The sequence below is a fragment of the Cryptomeria japonica genome, chromosome 3 (genome assembly GCF_030272615.1).
Source record: "Cryptomeria japonica chromosome 3, Sugi_1.0, whole genome shotgun sequence".
Lineage (NCBI taxonomy): Eukaryota > Viridiplantae > Streptophyta > Pinopsida > Cupressales > Cupressaceae > Cryptomeria > Cryptomeria japonica.
The window spans coordinates 296563294-296576996 of record NC_081407.1 but is presented as its reverse complement, the minus strand read 5'-3'; positions in this window follow the sequence as shown (position 1 = coordinate 296576996).

Sequence of the window (13703 nt, the reverse complement as noted above, 5' to 3'; positions counted from 1 at the left end):
GGAAAGGAAAGCTAGGAGTTGCTGGAATTACTTTAATCACAGAAAAAAAGGAATGTAATATTGTTTTTTTTTTCTTGAAAAGATAAGAAGGGAAAGGAAGGAGTTTTTCTGTTGTAAGGATATTGTAAACTGTATTATTAACTGATTTTTTTAAGTTGTACTTTATTCATGTATGGATCATTTAAATATATTGATTGATGGGGATTTTTTGATTAACCTAGATTTAATCTTGGAGTGGGTAGTGCTGGGCATTGGCATTTGAATTAAGGAAGGGGATGACCAGGAGGAGTTGCTTCCTTTTATTCGTAGCCTAGAGGATGAAATCAAATACCAGTGCCGTGAACTTGCCCAAGTGAGGTGGGAAGCGATGAAACTCTTTGTGAAATTAACTAGGGTGGATGAAGTCCTGAAGGCTTTGCATGTTGTGGCAAGGATGGAGGTTGGTAGGAAATTGAGAGATAGGGCTGATGAAGGAAGGGTCATACAGCTACTGGCAATCTTGGAGGGCGACCTTGACTTCAGGTGCCTAAACCACATTCCAAAAATGAAAGCTGAAGCGGTAAAAGGGAAAGCATCAACCTCCAAGGAGGGAAGGGACTAGGAGGAGGCAACCCAGGGGGATAGTGAGTGAGCGGCCTATTGTATCAGTCAGTATTTTTTAATTTGCTTCTAAATGATTTATTACTACTGAAACATTTGTTATGGATATCCAGCAATGAACTGGTTTTTTTGTCTGCTTGCTATAAGCTGTGGGCAGTATGGTTTTCTCTCTATCTGCATTTATGCATGAATGACTACAAATTTTGTATCTTGAAACTTTTGAATTAATATAATGAAAAAAACCTTTACCCATAAACTTTTGTATCTTGAAACTTTTGAAATTTTGTATTTTGAATGACTATATATTTATAAAATTATAATTAATAATTAATGGAACAGACTGATTTTTTTTTTAATAGCATTACATAAAAAAGATCATAGTATTAAATTTATTTCCATTATTTAAAAAATAATTGAAATAACGTAGCTCATATACAAAAAGAATTTGAGAGAAATTAATTAGTAAAAATGAAATAGAATTATAGAAATCATTTTTATATCCATAAGACTCTAAGAGGCAAACTGAAACAAATTGGAATTTGAAAAATTATCATTAATATTTATGCTTTGGAAATTTACAATTTTTTTGTCTCAAGTTTGAGACACTCAAAAACTTAAAAGCCAAAATGAGTAAGCCACTGAGCGTGTTAGGTTTCGAGGACATAGGAAAAAAAAACTACTAGGGGCCTAGGGGGCGGGGCTAGGGCACAGGTAGTGGATGGTTTACAACTTTGTACTAAGAATCCGACCCTCCTTCCATGTAGAATTCTTCAGACAACATAAGCTGAGAGAATTCTTCAAGCCAATTCTAGTTTGGAAAGTCATCCAGGAGCAACCGTTTCTGGAGGAAGTCCCTGCCAATCTGCACCCATTTCCTGTGACACGTCAACTGCTCCACATTTAGGTTTAGGAGAAACGATTTCCTAGCCACTGGCGCTATTTGGTCAGGGAGGAGAAGGTTGGATAATTCACTTGCCCAAGGGATCCCTACCCCCACTTCTGCAAGGATGACAATAGTAATGTCATCTCCAAGGAAGTCTTCCTTAAAAACCTTCCTCAACAGCATCAACATATCCACCTTGTCTCCTCCGAGGTCCAGAAGAGACAATAAGAAACGTGATGTAATTTCCATGTTAACACGATACCTATATTCATTTCGCATAAACTCTCTGCCCAGCACCATCTGCAAAGCCTCATTGGTGAACGACCTAACCTCCTTGCAGATTGATTGGAGGGTTGGGTCTCTAACGGAGCCTAGAAAGGCACTCTGGTCCTTTGTAGAAGTGCTTCTCAAGCGGATGGGAGTGTCCATCTTGAGAAAATAGATTAGCAAATTAAACAACCTGAGCCTATAAACCTAAACTAGAGGAAGAATTTAAATACAACTCCGACGATTTATCTACCAAATGGCAAAGGCTAATTGAAGATGAAAGAAGAAGAGATCGTATTATAAATAGTTGAAGCTCTTGATTGTAATAATTACTTCTTTAATCGTATTAATTGCTTTAAATTTAAAAAATATTTCTTATCTCTACAAATCTTTCCCATAAATGCACTATTGTGCGAAAATGGAAATAGCTATAAACTAGTACCAAGTTGGCAAGTATCACATTGGAAGTTGTGGGGACAAAGTGGATTGCAATTACTGAAAAGATATTTATTAAATGAATGAAATTATTGATCATGATTTGTGACATTTGATACATGTCTATTAAATCCAATTCCATTCCGTGCACTTTTTGGCGAGCTATGTTTTCTTTAGAAAATTGGGCCGAAAAAAAACTTCAGCCATTGATCTACGATCATCCAACGGTTTAAAATCATTGATAGATTTTAGGTATGTGTCACCCTTCACGTGTCAAAGAGGCCGTGGTTATTGATACATCGTGCAAAGTCTGGACTCAATGTATTAAGAATTTATGTGATGTGATGTACTGATCTAATTTGATGTGCCTTGTCTATTAATGGCAATGAATTCATCAAATTGCCAATAAATTATATATTTTTCCATAAATAACAAAATATTCACCAAAACAAATTCAATAATTTTCAAGCAGTGGATAAAAATCACCAATACATTTAAATAATTTTCAAGCAGTGGATAAAAATCGCCAATACATTTAAATAAGTTTTCCTTTGGAGTAAACATTTTCGCTCATACAATTATATATTTGTTCCTTTTAACAAAAACTATTTGCCTCCCACAATAAATATTTTTCCCATAGAACAAGGTATTATTCGCTTGAAATTTATGGAATTTTTCATACCCTAGAAAAAAATCGCCAATACGAAATAATTTTTTGCCCTATTTAAAAAAACAATTCGCCATCAATTATGAAAATTCTCCCCCCAAAAATAATGTCCGATTCACTAGGATTTTACACAGTTGCCCAGTGGGTGGTTTCTTAAAGTTATCCCTGATGGAGTCAACAACTTCCACTTTCTCAATAAATGTTCTAAAATCAATCATAGATCGATTTAATTTTTTAAATCCTTCACTTTTTAACACTAATCCATAATGGCATTGAATTCCCCACAAAGGATCATTTTACCTTTTTTCTAATCCTCAAAGCCATGTAGGATGGGTTGCCACAACAATACTTTTTCTTTTATTTTAGTGAGATGTTAGATCTTAATTAATGAGAATCCCTCATTTGAAACCTGACACCTGACCTTACACATCATCTAGTTATATTCTTCCATCTCCACATTTACCAACACTGTATCTAAATTCTATTAAAAAACCCATGCCTCTAGAGTTTCCTCGTGCATTCACAAATGATCATTCCCATCTACAATAATATTTAACAAATTTGGGCCATTTTTCTAAGAAGATTTTGGTTTCTTAGAGTATTGCAATATCCACTACAACTTTATCCAAATGGTGCTTGATTAAGTGTCATTTTTTAGGGGCCAAAAGGCCCCAAACATTCCATGTGAGGAGTCCCATTTATTTCCAAGGGAGGCCTTTGCATTATTGGATTTTGTCAAAAATGCTTAGATGCTCACCAATCCTGTCTCCCCTATTTCATCCTCTCTTTTCTATTTATTGGCTTTCCTTCCTCTTCCACCATTTTCTTTCCCTAGCAATTGTGTCATCATGTGACTAATACATCTTGGATCCATAATTGCCAACTATGAATCATTTTATGTTCCTTCTTCATCTGTTCCTCATTCTTCCTTGCTAGCACTATCCTTCCCCTCCTATAAATCTATATTGCTTTTTTCCTAATTAATGGTTTTATCCTTTAATCCTTAGGACATGCATCTTTATCTTGTCTATTTCTCCCATTAGTTTTATCAACTTTCTTTGTTCCACCCAAACATATTTGTATAAACTTTTCCTTTCCCTTTTGAACTACTCTTTCTTTTACTATATTGGGTCCCAAATTTTTGTTAAGATTTTTGTTTTTAGGAATCCATTTCTCTATTGTCTTTGGGATTATTTTACAATCATTTATCATATGATCTAAAATTTCCTTTTCAATTTCAATTTTTTTAATCCAATGTTTATCATCAAACAAACCTAACATCACTTGGTATTCACCTTATTGTTGCCACCTTGATGTTTACATAGAGTTATGCACCATCATCAACTAGGTGTACATAAATGTCAATTAATATCCCCAATGATCTATTGACCTTTTCCAAACATTCTATAGACCAATATTCTATAGGCAAATTATACAATCGAATCCAAATTGGGGAATGATATGGATCTAAGTGAGTGGATTAAAATTAGGGAACCACTTTTGCATATACAATGGGTAATTTTCAATCGACCTCAATCCTACTTGCAATACCTTCTCCCATTCTTCCTTATTAGCAAAAATAACAATAAAGAATCTTTTTGACATAAATTTGGTTATCACTTATATCTTCAAATTTTTTTTGATATTGTTGGTAAACAGATTTGTCTTTCTTTATTTGTTTAATCTTTAAGCACTGTAGGTCATAGAAAGGCAGACAAAATTTCTACCAAACAGTTGGAAAATCATTTAATTGATTAACCTCTGAATTAAGGTACAACTCCCTCTAGTAAATATTCATTCGACTCTGAATTACATACAATCAACAGAATGCTTTTCACCAGAAAGCACTTAAAGGCAATTCTCTACACCCATCTTTTCTCTTGAATGACATCTTTGCTTTTCTCTTGAATCACTATCCTCTTCTTCATATTTCTATAACTTTAACTCTTGTTTGAAATTTCTTTTCTTAAGCTTCTTGATTTCACTTAAGGCACAAATGATTTCTTCCTCAAGATCTACTTCCCCATCCATGTCAACATTTAAAATAGCAGAACACAAGTGCTTATGAGTTTTGAAGTTTACAATAGTATGGATTTATATATTTGAGCAGAGATAGAATTTTTGAGTGTCTTGAAGTGTACAGTGGTTCGCATTTATATATTTGAGCAGAGGTAGATTTTGGGCAAGCACATGAAGTTATTTACTTTATAGTACATGACATATTTATAGTAGATGACTTATTTAACAATTCAACAGTATTCGGTAAGAATTCACAATTGTAATAGGCATCTAGTAACTAAATATTGCATAATCCTATTTTATTTTATAAGGGTGATGGTAATTTCCCTCAATAAACCAGGTTCTCTCCTCATTGTTTATCCTTACATTTACTTATGAGGAATTCGTATTATCAATAGTTATAGATCTTCCTTTATATAAAGAAACTCTTTTATTTGATTTTAAATCTTTTATTTGAGGATAAATTGGCTCTTTTGTACATACACAGACAGGTTATAACCACTAAATCCATCCAAAAATGAAAAGTATTGCTTACCTGCCAGAGAGTGTAACACTTGGTCTATAAATGGCAATGGGGAATGATCCTTTTAGTAGGGGTGTTGAGCTCCCTATAGTTCACACAAACTCTCCATTTTACTCCTTTCTTGGGAACTATAACCAGAGGAGAAACCCATTGATTATCTGAAATAGGGTAGATGAATCCTACATGAAGCAATTTTTGCAGTTCCTCTTTAACTATTTCTCTTAAAGAAGGATTAATCCTTCTTTGAGGCTATCTAATTGGTTCACAATCCTCTTTGATATAAGTTCTATGGGTACACAATGTCGGATTTAATAATATAGTTAATTTGATGATTTGGAATTAAATGAAATAAGCAAGAGTATAACAATGAGTGCATTAGGAGGGTCTGCTGTGATAATAGTGGGTGCCCCAGTGATGGCAGGGATTACAAAGTCCTCTTCTGAAAAAGTACCAGTCATTGGAAAATTGCTGAGCAAGTTACCTGATTCGATGTTTGCATTCATCCAAAGGAGTTGTGGTGCTACCAATCCGAGTGGGCCCTGTGGTGAAATACATCATCTATCAAGTTCTGGACCTTCCTCTTCCATAAAATTTATTATTAGGGAGCTTTTTGTTGGACAGAAAAGGCTCAAACTACTTTTCATAAGTTTAAGAAGATCATGAGCTCTTGTCCGGTTTTGGCAATTCCAGATTTCTCCAAGCCCTTAGAGCTACAGTGTGATGCATCTGGAGAAGGTGTTGGGGCTGTTTTGATGCAAGACAAGCATCCCATTGTGTTTGAGATCAAAAAATTAAGAGGTGTTGAAAGGTCCTACTCCATCTATGACAAGGAAATGCTTTCAATCATGCATGCATTAGCTAAGTTCATATATATTTTGAGAAAATCTATTCAGTAGTAATATTTGTTTATTACTACTTGCTTTTATGCAATACTATTGTAATGAGTAAGTACTTTTGATTGTATTTAGTAATTAATTGAAAATTAAAAATGTTGTTATATTTTGATTAGAAATGATTAAAAGGAGTTAAAAATATAGATAATTAAATGAATTAGCTATTTTACAAGGAGTTGATTTACACTATTAAATTTAAATTAAATATAAATGAGAATTAAAAAATTATATTATATAACAATTATTTCTATTAAAAATCAATTATTATATGTATCCTATATAATTACAATTTTGTATAGTTTTTTTAAATCATTCTATTTTTTAATACATAAATTTCTTTTAATGTATCTATAGTATTAGGTATATAAAGCCACCTAATCCAAAATGCTTCATAATACGAACACTATACAAATTTGAGTTTTTATTTGCATTACTCTTCCTACTTTAGCTTTTTATATAAAGCCAAAATGAAGATCTTACCAATATAAATACAAAATGAATGCAAGCATTGATTTATATACAAATTTTTATATAAAGCCAACATACTTCATATGAACAGTTAAACAAAATGAAAAAGCTTATCAAGATAAAATTTGCCAATAGTTTTCTGCACACATAGAAAGTATAATAGCCCCTTCTTTGAAACAGATTTACACAGAAATCAAACTTCAAATATCAAACACACATATTTGAAACTGAAAATAGCTATTAACATGATTTTGCATTCATCGATGGTCATCCACTTTCTACATACACAAAATGTCTTTAGCCAATCTTAAAGATAGTCTTTTCCAAAAACTTAGTGAACCTCTTCAAAGTCATTACAAAAGATATTTATAGGTCACTGGACCCAATAGTTCATTTTTTAACCAAAGTAATATTAACTCGTAAGAGTTAATAGAAAGCAACCCTAACTATATAACTGAAACTTAAAGAAAATAACTAGACTCGCTAGCAAACAACTGCCAGCAGCGCTAGTCATGCCGTTTGCTCAGTTCCGGTGTGATCATTCGGGTTAGTGTCTTGGACAGACACCATCACCGCCTTGACCACGCTCCACTCTCGATGCACTTTTGAAAACTCCTGGATTACAAATACACGTGGCAAACTGATATGAATTACTCTCTGCTTCAAGAGCTCCTTCTTTCTCTTTACCATCTGCACTTTATCTCTGTGGGAATCTAGGTGATCGAGACAAACAGTGAGCATCGATTCCACCTTAGAGATCCTTGTAAAGTCTTCCACAGACAAGGATTTCTACATCTTGATTTGTTTGATGTGGCTGCCGAACTGGTTAATCATCTTTGTAGGTCTTCCAAAGTTTCGCTATCCTCTTTAAGTAATTGAACATCCATGCACTATAAGTCCTTCTGCATGGTCACCCTCAAGGCCTTTAATTCACCATGCAGACTGGCCGACTCATTATAACCCTATTCAATAATCTGGTTGCACCACTCAATACTCTCATTGCAAATGAACATTACATCTTCATTTAGTCCTGACACTTGATTTTCAGAAAGAAAGTTCATTAGACCATAACGCTGAATATCATGCATCTTATTTGAAATCACAACCCACTTAGATTTCTCCTTCTGTCATGAGACCAAGTCGGAGTCCAATGCTTTGGTGACCTCATTGGCATCTTTGAAAATCTAGACCAAATCCATTATGTAATTAGTTTCCTAATGCATGATCGAGGTGAGCCATTCTGAGAAAACCTCAACAATTATCTTGTTTTGTTGAACTTCATCCAAGAATTTTTGATTGCTAGGTGATTTTGGACTAAAAGGTCTTCAATGTTGGGACAATGGCAACGGGCTGTTCTACAAAGCATGAATATACTGGGCCATTTGCATTAAACTTTGTTTCAACTTATCCTTGTCTCTCTCATCCTTCCAAGTATGGGAGATAATTCGTTTAGTGGAAGTCTCCAGATCCTTCACATCTATGGCTCTAGTTCCGACCCCCAAATCAATTCGTTCAATAGCATAGTCTTCTTCTGAAGCCATAGCAGCATCTTTGTTGGACTCGGGTCTAGCAATGTCTATAGTCCAATGCTTCCTACTCTCGTCAAAATCAATCATTGCCTTTGTTTTTAACTTTTTGGGCTTTGTAGATCTTCCCAGACATTTACTCATAGCATCCTCCATTGATACTGAAATTGGAACAACATTACTTTTCCTGGTGATCGAATCACTTAACCATTTTGATGAAAGAGTCAATTCCTTTGAAGGCATGGGTGGAAATCCTGCTGAGGATGGTGGTGTGGCATAATCTATATGAGACTAGATTTCCAGTGTCCCTGGGTCCTGGAAAATAGTATCTATGTCAATTGCAACCTTGTCTACTTCAGAAATAGGGGATGTCATCTTGCTTGATGTTTCCTCTGCGTCCAAATCCAGAATGAGATGAGAAGTCGGCAGCTAGAAACTCTTCTTGGACCTTGTCCTGGTAACTTGACCAGCAATAGCAAACTCAACCCTGATGTCAAGTTTCTCTTCTTTAATCCTTGCCTATCCTTTTCGTACATCAGAAATGAGAATGTTAGTCAAAACAAAAGTTTTACTTGTGGTACTCCTATTCCCACTTTTTCTTCTTGAACTGGTTGCTCGTGTCGGATGAAATCGGCAACTCCTAAGCCAGTTTTGCGTCCTACGAATTACACTGAAGGTGTGTGTCTGAATACTATCCCCCATCTTCTTGCTTCAATCCACTTCTGGAAGAGGTTCATCATGGACCGACTTCATAAACTCTAAATCAAGTATGTCTTCCTCATCGGTGGTGACACTTGAGGTATCCATTGGCAATTTCATGTCATGAATTTGTTTCAAAGTTAATCTGGACCAACTCCTTCTCCGTACTTCAAATTCATCTTTCCAACCCTCCTAATAATCCTCCAACTGAGGAGCATCCTAATCAGGTACCATCTTCTTCACATACTGAGCAACGAAACCCTTACTATCAAAGTTATCCCTTTTTACAAAGGTATTCAAATGAAACCTTTTAAATTCCAGTTCAAGATTCAGTGCATCAGAGACTGACCTACAGCTATAATGGCCTAAATCAATGGGAAAAATACCACTTGTGTCGGAGTCCTCACCATAATCTTTTGTGACATAAACAAGCTGTCTAGAAACTTCGATCAAAATGTAGGAGTCTGAAACGTACCTGGGAAGTCTAAAGGGTTCGCCTTTAAATCCTGCAACTCTTAGATAAGTGAAGTGGATGAACTGTATAAAGAAACTGCCATATATGTTAACAAGCTCAACTGCTTCTGCAGACATTCTTCTATGCAAATTACCCTGTAATTCAAAGGTCAACCTTCAAGTGAAAACATTATTCCAACGGAGATAATCATAAACATGCCCTTTCAAAGTCAGATTAGGATGATACTCATAAATTCTCATGCCTTGAACCCATTTTACATGAGACAACCTAGACCATTCTCTCACATAGGAAAGCATATATAACAGATAGGTTGACATATAAAAATTAGGCATTCCCAGATAATTACTCAAACCTTCATGTAACCTTTCTGCAATGACAGTTCCCCAGTCGATGAACCGACTTCTATCCAGAGTGACCTGGATGAAGAAATACATCCAGTCCTCCCAGTAAAAAGAGTGGGAATCACCCTTTACCCTACTCAATAGTATTACCAAGTCTCAGCTTGCAGGAATTAAATGTTCACGGGTTAGAGGTCTCGGCAGCCTTGAGCCCCATTTTTGGAATCTTAGGAGCCAATTCCATGCAATAACAGTTCTATAATATTGCTTTTCCTCAGAGAAAATTCTGTAGGATTTACCAATGGTCCAATCTTCATAGGGTTCCCGGTGTGGAATACCCATGGCTGCCATTACTATCTATCTATCAATGGACAACAAGACTTCACCATCATTTTTCCTTATGCATCTATTACCCTTGTCATAATGATTTATACATTCTAAGACTAGCTCAGGGCAAGGAGCAGCTATGGGAAAGGTGGCCGCTTCTAATAATCTGCTTTGTGCTACATCTCTCATCATGGGGTCTACAGTTGAATTCTTAACTCTCTCCAGAAAGACATCTAAATCTAGTTGAACCAATGCTATATCACCTAACTCTAGTAAAGAGCTTACGAGGGAAGATGAGCTCATCAATTTGGGCAAAAAAGGCCTCATGTTGAGTTTGTGGTTTTACCAAATTAATTCCAGGTGAAAAAGGAAAGTGAAAACAGAAACAAGAAGCTAACAGAATACCCAGATCTTTAAAATAAACTGGAGCAATTTAGAAAGTTGTTGAACATACCTTCGTCTATCCTCTGTAAACCTCTATCGCAGCCTATTTCTCCCGCTTTGAAAACTCCTTCTCAAAATCTTCTCAAGAAAATAATAACCTCGACGAGACAACCACTCAATTTTAAAGCCGAGAAAATCTTACCCATCATTACTAAAGCTACCTTCATTACTCCTCATTCATGTGACCTTACTTTGAAATGATTGCACTGAAGCATACCTTAAATATTAAGTCACTTCACTTCTAACACAGCAGATCCTCACACATACTTGCCATAAATGGTAGATTTCAAATCATTGGAGAAAGAATATTCCTCTCCTCGATGGCCATTTATCATGTTCTAAAAGTTCACACCATCACCACGTGGCAAGTCACATGTCTTCCAAGAAACCTATACATAAAACTCTGAGCCTTGTGAAACCATCGCAACACATCACTAACATGACAAATCTTGAACCTTGAACCTTGAACCAAAAAGGTTCAAGTTCAAGGTTCAAAGAATGCAAAATGTCGACAAGAACTAGTAAAGCTTAAAATCGTGTGGGAGGAAAAACATTCAAAACAACGCTTGTTGAACATTGAACCTTGAACCAAAAAGATTCAATTTCAAGGATCAAGTTCAACGCAGTGAAACTTAACCATGACCGAATTATATGAGCAAAATTTAAGCAAATTTCTTGACCAGCGAATAGATAAGCATTACTTCAGACAAGGATGCATATTGAATGGAAATATTGTATGGGCCCAATAGATACAAATCATTATTTTTGTATGATTTATTTTAGGCCCAATAAACCTATAAATGATTATCAAATCTTCTAGAGATTCCAGATCTATAGATATTTCATCTATCAAATAAATTTTGTTTCATAACTAGTGTGTTCTGACCTTGAGCATTCCTCATTTCTTTGTGGTTTGCCTCTTCCTCCTCCCATTTTGATAGTTTCACAAGCTCCATCTTCTATCTTTTGTGAATTCGTATGTTTTATTTTCCTTTTGGTGATTCACAAGATCTTCTACTTTTTTGCTCTCCATTTTTTTCCTAGTAAATAATAATAATATGTAATATTTAATTTAATATTTTAATCAAATTATATTTATATTAATTATATGTTATTTATTTTCAAATTTTTTTATTGCATGTTTTACATATCAATTTTTTTATGTTTAAAAGAAAAAATATTTGGACTATAATAAATTATAATTATCAAAATAAATAATAAAGTTCTATATAAAAATATTTATTTAAAAAAAAATAATAATATATTATGTAATATAATACAATGATATATTTTTCTAAACACTCAAATGCAAGTATATATCCACTTCAATGCACAAGAGACCAATCAAACTAGGAATTAAGAAAAATTTCCCATTGTGAGTTATACTCATTCATTTAACTTTGCATCAATAGTGTTTGCCTAAAAAACTACACATTGGTAGTAGATCCATGAAATTCACTTAGGATCTAATTGTTTTGGCCAATCAAATAGCCACAAATTATTTTTGCCAATTTTAAAACTTAAAAATATGCATATATACTATACAAAACATTAATTTAATAATAAAATATAAAAAAATGATACATTCTAATTGGTTAAAATAATTTTTTTAGTTAATAAAAAGTGATTGCAATAGTACTAGCTAACACAAGTAGTAATAATGAGATAGTCCATAGTACATTCTAAGATTAAGTATTAAAATTTACTTTAAATAACTAGATAGGCCACAACATTAAATATGACATGTCCATCCTACAATTAAATGTTTAAATGAGTTTTGAATAATAGGGAGGTTCACAACATAAAAAAATGAGAGAGTCCACATGTGCATTCTAAGTTTAAATGTTAAAATTACTTTAGTCAATGGGCCCTTGGTTTCAAAAGGTGAACTGGATTTTTTTTTAAATGAATCCACTAGGGATCAAGTCTACCCGAGTACAAGCTCTTGACATCATAAGTCGTGTCTTCCAAAAGCAGGCTCTAACATCATAAGCGATGTTCCCTAAAAGTATGCTCTGACATCATAAGCAATATCTTCCCCAAGTATGCTCTGACATCATAAGCAATGTCTTCCCGAAGTAATCTCTGACATCATAAGCAATGCCTTCTTAAAAGTAGGCTCTGACATCATAAGCAATGCCTTCTTAAAAGTAGGCTCTGACCTCATAAGCAATGTCTTCTTGAAAGTAGGCTCTGACATCATAAGCAATGTCTTCCTGAAAGTAGGCTTCCAGTGATGTCAGATAAGTGTTAAAATTTATTTTAAAACTGTTCCAAACATGCAATGTAAGATCAAATATTAAAATTAGTTTTTGAATAATAAGATAGTCTACAATTTTAAAAATTAAATATTTAAATTAATTTAAAAAAATATTATTATAAATTCTAAAGATTTAAATTATGTTGTAAAAAAACTAATCATATAAATATATATATATATAAATATAGATCTTCCATTATTTGTTATGCATGGATGATGTTCTAATTTGTAAAGGGTTGAAGACCTAGCTCCACTAGAGAAGCAATCTCTAGTGGACGCGTAACTCATAAAATCATAACTAACCAAACATTGGAAACCCGCAAGTTTGTCCGTTTTTCCCATCCTGGGCTGGCATTGGGACAAAATGCTGCTCAGCAATGGATAAAACACTACGAACCGTCCAAAGCCAAATTCTCAAGAGAAGTCAAATTTTGGATGAAAATAATGCATGGCTCCAAAAAGAATTAACACCCCACGTTTTCGGAAAAACCCTAAAGTTTCTTGCAATGCAAGTTTTAATTCTATTTAACTACAGGGATTTGTTAGACGCACCTCACAGAGAGATGAAGAAGCCCAGGAGAGAATCAGTGGCTAGACCAAGAAACAGTGTAGAGGGCTACGGAGATGCAGTGACTCACAATGGAAAGATATCATGATGATGTGGGTGCGCAAGTCAGGTTTGATTCAAACGAAAGTACTTATCGGGTAAATGTAATAATTTGATGTCTTTATCTTCTCAGAAATGGTTGTTTTTTTTATAGATCTGTAGAAGGGAGAAGGAAAAGCAGAGATGTTCACTTGGATCAAATAGTAAAAGGAAGTAAGATAATTAGTTTTTTTTCCAAGCATTCTTGTGCATGACAGAAAATGTACTGGTTT